This window comes from Schistocerca gregaria, unplaced genomic scaffold (genome assembly GCF_023897955.1).
Source record: "Schistocerca gregaria isolate iqSchGreg1 unplaced genomic scaffold, iqSchGreg1.2 ptg000481l, whole genome shotgun sequence".
NCBI classification, from domain to species: Eukaryota; Metazoa; Arthropoda; class Insecta; order Orthoptera; family Acrididae; genus Schistocerca; species Schistocerca gregaria.
The window spans coordinates 1,462,769-1,474,971 of NW_026061891.1; positions in this window are offsets into that span (position 1 = coordinate 1,462,769).

Consider the following 12,203-nt stretch of genomic DNA (forward strand, 5'->3'; position numbering starts at 1 on the left):
TTAATGCTTCCCGTCCGATCCAGGTATTGACAATGGAACATACAAATAGCGTCGCGATTCAATACATCGTCTTCCAGCAGAATTACCTCCAAGCGTCACTTACTGCCTAGGATACCACATGAACGTTCTCCTGTGAGTAAAGTTTCGCGAATCCGACGCCAAACTGACAGTTAATTGCGACGTTCCCACCTTCCTAATGACAATGGAACACCCAAATTGCGTCGCGATTCACTACATTGGTCCACAGCAAACATATCTCCGATTGTCTAACGCCTTCTCGACCACCAGATGGACGTAACCTTTGGCCGTCAAGTTTCTTGTCTCCGTCTCATAACTCACATTTAATGCTTCCCGTCCGATCCTGGTACTGACGTTGGAACACACAAATAGTGTCGCGATTCAATACATCGTCTACCGGCAGAATTACCTCCAAGCATCTCTTACTGGCTGGGCCACCACATGATCGTTCTCCTGTGAGTAAAGTTTCGGGAATCCGACTCGAAACTGGCAGGTAATTACGACATTCCCACCATCCTAATGACGATGCAACACAGAATTTAGTCGCGAATCAATACATTGGTCCGCAGCCGTCTAATCTGCGAGGGTCTAACTCTGCCTCATCACCAGATAAACGTACTCTTTGGCAGCGAAGTTTTTTGTGTCCGTCTCACAACTCTCAGTTAATTCTTCGCGACCGATCCTGGTATTGACGATGGAACATACAAATAGCGTCGCGATTCAATACATCGTCTTCCAGCAGAATTACCTCCAAGCATCTATTACTGCGTGGGACACCATATGATCGTTCTCCTGTGAGTAAAGTTTTGGGAATCCGATGGAAATCTGGCAGTTAATTGCGATGTTACCACAATCTTAATGACGATGGAACACACAAACTTGGTCACCAGCCGACTTATCTCCGAGGGTCTAACGCTGCCTCGATCACCAGATGGGCGTACTCTCCGCCAGTCATGTGTCTTGACTCCGTCTCAAAACTTACTGTTAATTCTTTCCGTCCAATCCTGGTATTGACGATGGAACACACAAAAAGCGTCGTGATTCAATACATCGAACTCCAGCCGACTCGGTCACCGATTGGTCGCGTATTCTCAATCTAGTTTTGTATCCGACGCAAAACTGACAGTTAATTGCGATTCAATACATCGTCTTCCAGCAGAATTATCTCCAAGCACTGCCTGGGTCACCACATAATCGTTATACTGTGAGTAAAGTTTCTGTAATCCGACGCAAAACTCTCAATTAATTGCTACATTCCCTACCTCCTAATCACCATTCAACACAGAAATTGCGTCGCGATTCAATACATTGGTCATTACCTCCGTAGGTCTAAAAAAACTCACAGTTAATTCTTACCGTCAGATCCTGGTTTTGACGATGTAACACACAAATAGCGTCGCGATTCAATGCATTGAACTCAAGCAGACTTATCTACGAGGGTCTATTGGTTGGTGCCTCGGTCCCGCATGGTAGCGTTTTGTCAGTCTAGTTTTTGATTCCGACGCAAAACCGATAGTCAATTGTAATCCTTACAACCTCTCGATGACGATGGAACACACGTACTGCTATTCGATTCAATACATGGTCTTGCATCAGAATTATCTCCAAGCATCTATTACTGCCTGAGTCAGCACATTCTCTGTTCTCCTGTGAGTAAAGTTTCGCGAATCCGAAGTAAAATTAACAGTTTATTGGGACATTCCCGCTCTCCTAATAACGACAGAAGACACAGCGATTCAATCCATTGGTCACCAGCCGACTTATCTCCGTAGGTCTATCGCTGCCTCGATCATGAGAAGGGCGGACTATGTGGCAGTCAAGTTTCTTGTCTCCGACTAAAAACTCACATTTATTTCTTACCGTCCCATGCCGGTATTGACGGTGTAAAACACAAATAGCGTCGCGATTCACTACATCGAACTCCAGCCGACTTATCTACAAGGGTCTATTGGTGCCTTGGTCACTGTCACCGGATGGTCGCGTTTTATAAGTTTAGTTTCGTATCCAAAGCAAAACTGAAAGTTAATTGTAACACTAACATCTTCTGAATGACGGTGGAACACACATACTGCGATGCAGGAGAGACGCTCAGTAGATCGGTACGGGCTTTTGTTAAACTTCCGAGAACATACCTTCACCGAAGTCATTCCGTGCTTCCTCCTACGTATATCTCGCGAAGAGACCATGAGGAAAAAATCAGAGATACTAGAGCCCACACAGAAGCATACCGACAATCCTTCTTTCCACGTACAATACGAGACTGGAATAGAAGGGAGAACCGATAGACGTACTCAGGATACCCTCTGACACACACCGTCAGGTGGCTTGCAGAGTACGGATGTAGATGTATGTGTAGATCCGATTCAATACATCGTCTTGCAGCAGAATTATCTCCAAGCAACTATTACTGCCTGGGTCACCACATGATCTTTTTCTTGCGAGTAAAGTTTCAGGATTCTGGCGCAAAACTGACAATTGCGACGATACCACCCTCATAATGACGATGGAACTAACAAATTTCAACGCAATTCAATACATTGGTCCCCAGCACACTTATCTCAGAAGTTCTAACGCTGAATCGGTCACCAGATGGACGTACTCTTGGCAGTCAGTTTTTCTGTCTCCGACTCAAAACTCACAGTTAATTCTTATCGTTCGATCCTGGTATTGACAAAGGTATACACAAATAGCGTCGCCATTCAGTACATCGAACTCCATCCGAATTCTCTACAAAGGTCTATTGGTGCCTCTGTCACCGGATGGTCACCTTTTGTCAGACTAGTTATCGAATCCGACGCGAAGCTGACAGTTAATTGTAATCCTCCCATCCTCTCAATGACGATGGAACACACACACTGCGATAGGATTCAATACATCGTCTTGGAGCAGAATTATCTCCTAGCATCTATTACTTCGTGGGTCATCACATGATCATTCTCCTGCGAGTAAAGTTTCTGGAACCCGACGGAAAACAGTTAATTGCGACGTTCCCCCTCTCCTAATGTCGATACAACGCACAAATAGCGTCACATTTCAATACATTGGTCCCCAGCACACTTATCTCAGATGTTCTAACGCTGAATCGGTCACCAGATGGACGTACTCTTGGCAGTCAGTTTTATTGTCTCCATCTCTTAAATCACAGTTTATTCTTACCGTCCAATCCTGTTATTGACGTTGGAACACACAAATAATTTCGCGATTCAATACATCGTCTACCAGCAGAATTACCTCCAAGCATCTATTACTGCCTGGGACACCACATGATCGTTCTCCTGTGAGTAAAGTTTCGAGAATCCGACGCAAAACTGGCAGATGATCGATGCAGCTATAGACCTTCGGAGATAAGTCGACTGGTGACCAATCTACATAATCGCGACCCAATTTCTGTTTCTCATCGTCATTACCATGGTGGGAATATCGCAATTAACAGCTAGTTTTGCGTCGGATTCCTGAAACTTTACTCACAGGAGAACGGTCATGTGGTGACCCAGGCTGTAACAGATGCTTCGAGATACTTCTGCTGGAAAACGATGTATTGAATCGCGTCGCAATATTTATGTTCCATCTTAATTTAGAGGTTGGGAGGTATACAATTAAGTTTTGCGTCTGATTCGACAAACTAGACTCTCATGAAAACGACTATCAAGGTGACCGAGGCACCAATAATAGACCCTTGTAGATTATTGGGCTGGAGTTCGATGTATGATTCGCGACGCACTTTATGTGTTCCATCGTCATTAGCAGGATCGGACCGTAAGAATTAACTGTGAGTTTTGAAACGGAGAAAAGAAACTTCACTACCAAAGAGTACGTCCATCTGTTGATCCAGGCAGGGTTGGAACCTCGGGATGAATCGGCTGGTGACCAATGTATTGAATCGCGACGAAATTTGTGTGTTCCACCGTCATTAAGAGGGTGGTAACGTCTCAATTAACTGTCAGATTTGCGTCGGATTCCCGAAACTTTACTCGCAGGAGAACGATCATGTGGTCACCCTGGCAGTAATCGGAGCTTGGAGATAGTTCTGCTGGTGGACGATGTATTGCATCGTGTCACCAGCCGACTTATCTCCGAGGATCTAATGCTGCCTCGATCGTCAGATGGACGTTATGTTTGGCAGTCAAGTTTCTTTTCTCCGTTTCAAAACTCATAGTTATTTCCTAACGTCCCATCCTAGTACTGACGATGGAACACACAAATGACGTGGCGATTCAATACATCGAACTCCAGACGATTTATCTACAAGCGTCTATTGGTGCCTCCGTCACCTTGATAGTCGTTATCCTGACAGTCTAGTTTGTCGAATCCTTCGCAAAACTGACCATAATTGTATTCCTCCCACCCTCTCAATTAAGATGGAACATACACATTGCGACGCGATTGAATACATGGTCCTCGAGCAGAATTGTCTCCAAGCATCTATTACTTCATGGGACACCACATGATCGTTCTCCTGTGAGTAAAGTCGCGAACATGCCGCAAAATTAACAGTTTATTGCTACGTTACCGCCCTTCTAATGACGATGCAACACACAAATTGCGTCGCGAATGAAAACATTGGTCCACAGCCAACTTATCTCTGAGGGTCTAACGCTACCTCGATTACCAGATGGACGTACTCTTTCGCAGTCAAATTTCTTGTCCCCGTCTCAAAACTTTCTTACCGTCCAATCCTGGTATTGACGATGGAACACACAAATATCGTCGTGATTCAATATATCGAACTCCAACTGACTTATATAGAAGGGTCTATTGGTGCCTCGGTCACCTTGATAGTCGTTTTCCTAAGAGTCTAGTTTTTCGTATCAGACGAAAATCTGACATTTAATTGTATTCCTCGCTCCCTCTCAATTAAGATTGAACATACATATGGAGACGCGATTCAATACAACGCCTTCCAGCGGAATTATCTCCAAGCATCTATTACTGCCTGGGTCACCACATGACCGTTCTCGTGCGAGTAAAGTTTAAAGAATCCGACGCAAATCTGACAGTTAATTGCGACGTTCCCGCCCTCCTAATGTCGATGCAACACACAAATTACATCGCGATTCAATACTATCTCCGAGGGTCTAACGCAGCCTCGATTACCAATGGACGTACTCTTTGGCAGTCAAGTTTCTTGTGTCCGTCTCATAACTAACAGTTTATTATTGCCGTCCGACCCTGGAATTGACGATGGAACACACAAACAGGGTCGCGCTTCAAATAGCTAACTCCAACATAATTATCTACAAGGGTCTATTGGTGCCTCGGTCACCGGATGGTCGCGTTTTGTCAATCTAGTTTTCGAATCCGACGCAAAACTGAAAGTTAGTTGTATTCCTCCCATCCTCTCAATGACATACTGCGATGCGATTTAATACATCTATTACTGCCTGGGTCACCACATGATCGTTCTCGTGTGAGTAAAGTTTCGAGATCCCGAAGCGTAATTAGCAGTTTATTGCGACATTCCCGCCCTCCTAATGACGATGGAATACACAAACAGCGTCGCGATTAAATACATCGATATCCAGCCGACTTATCTACAAGGGTCTATTGATTCCTCGGTCACCTTGATAGTCGTTTTCCTGAGAGTATAGTTTGTCGAATCCGACATAAAACTAACATTTAATTGTATCCCTCCCACTATCTCATGAAGATGGATTATACATATTGCGACGCGATTCAAAACATCGTCTTCCAGCAGATTTATCTCCAAGTATCTTTTACTAGCTGGGTCACCACATGATCGTTCTGCGAGTAAAGTTTCGGGAATCCTACGGATATCTGACATTTAATTGCGACGTTACCACCGTCTTAATGACGATGGAATACACAAATTTCGTCGCGATTCAGTCCATTGGTCGCCACACGACTTATCCCCGTGGGTCGAACGCTGCCTCGATCACCAGATGGACGTACTCTCTGGGAATCAAGTTTCTTGTCTCCGTCTCAAATGTCACAGCTATTTCTTACCATCCCATCCTTTCGATGACGATGCAGCAGTCATATTGCAATGCGATTCATTACATCGTCTTGCAACAGAAATATCTCCAGGCATCTTTTACTTCCTGGGTCACCAGATGATCGTTCTCCTGCGAGTAAAGTTTTAGGAATCCGATGCAAAATTGACAGTCAAAATCAAATGTCGTGTGACGAGGGCCTCCCGTCGGGTAAACCGTTCGCCTGGTGCAAGTCTTTCGATTTGACGCCTCTTCGGCGACTTGTGCGTCGATGGGGATGAAAGTACAGTTAATTGCGACATTCCCGCCTTCCTAATGTCGATGCAACACACAAATTGCGTCGCGATTCAATACTTATCTGCGAGGGTCCAACGCTGCCTCGATCAACAGATAGACGTACTCTTTTGGCAGTAAAGTTTCTTGTCCCGGTCTCCATCCTGCCAGTCAAGCGTCTTGAGTCCGTCTCAAAACTCACAGATAATTCTTACCGTCCAATCCTGATATTGACGATAGAAAACACAAAAAGCGTCGCGATTCAATACATCGAAATCCAGCCGACTTATCTACAAGGGTCTATTGGTGTATCGAACACCTTGATAGTGGTTTTCCTGAGAGTCTAGTTTCTCGAATCAGACTGATAGCTAATTGTAATCCTCCCATCCTCACGATGTCGATGGAACACCAATATTGCGATGCGATTCAATACAACGCCTTCCAGCGGAATTATCTCCAAGTATCATATACTTCCTGGCACACCACATGATCGTTCTCCTGTGAGTAAAGTTTCGGGAATCCGAGCAAAACTAGCAGTTAATTGTGACATTCCCACCATCCTAATGACGAAGCAACACAGAAATTGCGTCGCGAATCAATACATTGGTCACCAGCTGACTTATCTCCGTAGGTCTAACGCTATGTCGATCTCCCGATGGACGTACTATTTTTCAGTCAAGTTTCCTGTCTCCGTCCCAAAACTCACAGTTATTTCCTACTGTCCCATCTTGGTACTGACGATGGAACATACAAATAGCCACGCGATTCAATACATCGAAATCCAGCCGACTTATCTACAAGGGTCTATTACTGGTGCCTCGGTCAGTGGATGGTAGCGTTTTGTCAGTCTAGTTTACGTTTCCGACGCGAAACTAACAGTCAATTGAATCCTCCCAACCTCTCAATGACGATGGAACACACATACTGCGATGCGATATAATACATCGTCTTCCAGCAGAATTGTCTCCAAGCATCCATTACTACCTGCGTCACCACATGATCGTTCTCCTGTGAGTAAAGTGTCGAGGATCCGACGCAATACTGACAGTTAAATGCGACATTCCCATCATCCTAATGGCGATGCAATACAGAAATTACGTCGCGATTAAATACATTAGTCTCCAGAAGACTTATCTCCGAGGGTCTAACGCTGCCTCATCACCAGATGGACGTACTCTTTTGCAGTCAAGTTTCTCGTCTCCGTCTCATAACTCACAGTTAATTCTTACCATCAGATCCTGGTATTGACGATGGAACACACAAATAACGTCGCGATTCAATACATCGATTTTTAGCGTAACTATCTACTATTGTCTACTGGTGCTTCGGTTACCGGGTGGTCGCGTTTTGTCAGTATAGTTTTCAAATCCGCAAAACTGACAGTTAATTTCATTCCTCCCATCCTCTCAATGACGGTGGAACACATTCTGCGATGCTCTTCACTACATCGTCTTGCAGCAGAATTATCTCCAAACATCTATTACTGCCTGGGTCACCACATGATCGTTCTCCTATGCGTAAAGTTTCAGGAATCCGACGCAAAACTGGCAGTTAATTGCGACGTTCCTGTCCTCCTAACCCTCCTAATGTCGATGCAACACACAAATTGCGTCGCGATTCAATACATTGGTCCGCAGCCAACTTATCGCCCAGGGTCTAACGCTGCCTCATCACCAGATTTACGTACTCTTTGTTAGTCAAGTTTCTTGTCTCCGTCTCATAACACACAGCTAATTCTTACAGTCCAATCCTAGTATTGACGATGGAACACACAAATACCGTCGCGATTCAATAGATCGGTGTCCAGCGTAACTATCTACAAGGGTCTATTTATTGGTGCCTTGGTCACCGGATGGTCGCGTTTCGTTAGTCTAGTTTTCAAATCCGCCGCAAAAATGACAGTTAATTTTATTCCTCACATCCTCTCAGTGACGATGGAACACATTCTGCGATGCTCTTCAGTGCATCGTCTTGCAGCAGAATTATCTCCAAACATATTTTACTGCCTGGGTCACCACATTCTCTGTTCTCCTACGAGTAAAGTCTCTCGAATCCGAAGTAAAATTCACAATTTATTGCGACATTCCCGCCCTCCTAATGACGATAGAACACAAAAATTGCGTCGCGATTTAATATATTGGACACCAGCCGACTTATCTCCGACGTTCTAAAGCTGCCTCGATCACCAGTTGGATGTACAATTTGGCAGTCAAGTTTCTTGTCTCCGTCTCAAAACTCACAGTTAATTCTTACCGTCAGATCCTGGTATTGACGATGCAACACACAAATAGCGTCGCGATTCAATACATCGAAATCCAGCTGACTTATCTACAAGGGTCTATTGGTGCTTCGGTTACCTTGGTAGTGGTTTTCCTGAGAGTCTAGTTTCTCGAATCATACGTAATACTGACAGTTAATTATAATCCTCCCATCCTCACGATGTCGATGGAACACCAATATTGCGATGCCATTCAATACGTCGTCTTCCAGCAGAATTATTTCCAAGCATCTATTAATGCCTGGGTCACCACATAATTGTTCTCCTGTGAGTAAAGTTTCGAGACTCCGACGCAAAACTGGCAGTTAATTGCGACATTCCCACCATCCTAATGACGATGCAACACAGAAATTGCGTCGCGATTCAATACATTGTTTCCCAGCCGAATCATCTCATAGGGTCTAACCATCGGCAGATAGACGAACTCTTTGGCAATTAAGTTTCTTGTCTCCGTCTCATAACTCAGTTAATTCTTACTGTCCGATCCTGGTATTGACGATGGAACACACAAATAGCGTCGCGATACAATACGTCTTACAGCAGAATTACCTCCAAGCATCTATTACTGCCTAGAACACCACATGATCGTTCTCCTGTGAGTTAAGTTTCGGGAATCCTACGCAAACTGGCAGTTACTCCTGACTTTCCCACCAACCTAATGACGATGCAACACAGAAATTGCGCCGCGATTCAATACATTGGTCCGCAGCCGACTTATCTCCGAGGGTCGAACGCTGCCTCATCACCAGATAGACGTACTCTTTGTCAGTCAAGTTTCTTGTCTCCGTCTCATAACACAGAGTTAATTTTTACCGTCAATCCTGGTATTGACGATGGAACACACAAATAGCGTCGCGATTCAATACTTCGAAATCCAGCTGACTTATCTACAAGGGTCTAACGCTGCCTCCATCAGCAGATAGACGAACTCTTTGGCATTCAAGTTTCTTGTCTCCGTCTCATAACTCAATTCTTACCGTCAAATCCTGGGTCACCACATGATCGAACACACAAAGAGCTTCGCGATTCAATACATCGAACTTAAGCCGACTTATCTACAAGGGTCTATTGGTGCCTCGGTCAGCGGATGGTGGCGTTTTGTTAGTCTAGTTTTCGATTCCGACACGAAACTAACAGTCAATTGTAATCCTCCCAACCTCTCAATGACGGTGGATCACACATACTGCGATGGGATTCAATACATCGTCTTGCAGCAGAATTATCTCCAAGCATCTATAAATCCTAGGTCACCACATGATTGTTTTCCTGAGAGTAAAGTTTCGCGAATCCGACGGAAAACTGGCAGTTAATTGCGACATTCCCCCCCCTCTTAGGAAAACCACTATCAAGGTGACCGAAGCACCAATAATCCCTTGTAGATAAGTCAGCACGATTTCGATGTATTGAATCGAGATGCTATTTGTGTGTTCCATCGTCATTAGGAGGCTGGGAATGTCGCAAAAAACTGTCAGTTTTGCTTCGGATTCGCGGACCTTAAAGCACAAGAGAGCGATCAATAGGTGACCCAGGCAGTAATAGATGCTTGTAGAGAATTCTGCTGCAAGACGATGTTCTGAAGAGCAACGCAGTATATGTGTTCCATCGTCATTCCAGGATGGGAGGATAAAAATTAACTGTCAGTTTTACGTCGGATTTGAAAACTAGACTGACAAAAGGCGACCATCCCGTGACCGAGGCTCGAATAGACACTTGTAGATAATTATGCTAGAGTTCGATGTATTGAATCACGACGCTATTTGTGTGTTCCATCGTCAATACCAGGATCGGACGGTAAGAATTAACAGTGAATTATGTGAGGGAGACAAGAAACTTGAATGCGAAAGACTGCTGATCGAGGCAGCGTAGACCCTCGGAGATAAATCACAATTTGTGTTTTTTGCGACATTCCCAGCCTCCTAATGACGATGGAACACACAAATAGCATCTCGATTCAATACATCGAAATCGTGCTGACTTATCTACAAGGGATTATTGGTGCTTCGGTCACCTTGATAGTGGTTTTCCTGAGAGAGTCTAGATTCTCGAATCAGGCGTAATAGTGACAGTTAATTGTAATCCTCCCATCTTCACGATGTCGATGGACTACCAATATTGCGATTCGATTCAATACATCGTCTTCCAGCAGACTTATCTCCAAGCATCTATTACTGCCTGGGGCACCACATGAACGTTCTCCTGTGAGTCAAGTTTCGGGTATCCGAAGCAAAATTGACAGTATATTGCTACATTCCCGCCATCCCAGTGACGATGGAACACAAAAATTGCGTTGCCATTAAATACATTGGTCGCCAGCCGAATTATCTCCGAGGTTCTAACGCTGAATCGATCACCAGATGGACGTACCCCTTGGAAGTCATGTTTCTTCTCTCCGTTTCAACACTCACAATTAATTTTTACCGTCCGATCATGGTCCTATTGCTACCTTGGTCATTTGATAATCGTTTTCATTACAGTCTAGTGTCTCGAATCCGACGCAAAACTGACATTTATGTCTATTTCTCCCAACCTCTCAATTACGATGTAACACACATACTGCGATGGGATTCAATACATCGTCTTGGAGCAGAATTATCTCCAAGTATCTATTACTGCCTGGGTCACCACATGATCGTTCTCCTGCGATCAAATTTTCAGGAATCCGACGCTAAACTGACAGTGAATTGCGACGATACCCCTCTTAATGACGATGCATTACAGAAATTGCGTCGCGATTCAATACGTTATTCCTCAGCCGACTTATTTCCGAGGGTCTAACGCTGCCTCGATCAGCAAATAAACGTACTCTTTGGCGATTAAGTTTCTTGTCTCCATCTCAAAACTCACAGTTATTTCCTACCGTCCCATCTTGGTATTGACGATGGAACACACATCGTCGCGATTCAATACATCGTTCTCCAGCCCATTTATATAAGAGGGCCTATTGCAACCTCGGTCATTTGATAGTCGTATTCATGTGAGTCTAGTTTCTCGTTTCCGACGCAAAACTGACAGGTAATTGGAATCCTCCCATCCACTCAATGACGATGGAACACACATACGGCGATGCGATTCAATACATCGTCTTGCATCAGAATTATCTCAAAGAATCGTTACTGCCTGTGTCACCACATGATCATTCTCCTGCGAGTAAAGTTTCAGGAATCCGACGGTAAACTGACAGTTAATTGCGACGTTCCCGTCCTCCTAATGACGTTGCGAGATACAAATTGCGTCGCGATTCAATACATTGATACGCAGCCGACTTATCTCCGAGGGTCTAACGCTGCCTCGATCACCAGATGAACGTACTCTTCGACAGTCAAGTTTGTTGTCTCGGCCTCTTAACTCACAGTAAATTCTTACCGTCAGATCATGTTATTGACGATGGAACACAAAAATAGCGTCGCGATTCAATACATCGCACTCCAGCCGACATCTATTGGTGCCTCGGTCACCTTGATAGTCATTTTGTCAGTCTTGTTTTGGATTCCGACGCGAAACTGTCATTTAATTGTATTCCTGTCACCCTCTCATTTAAGTAGGAACATTCATATTGCGACGCGATTCAATACATCGTCTTCCAGCAGAATTATTTCCAAGCATCTATTACTGTTGGGTCACCACATAATCGTTCTCCTGCGAGTAAAGTTTCAAGAATCCGACGCAAAACTGACAGTTAATGG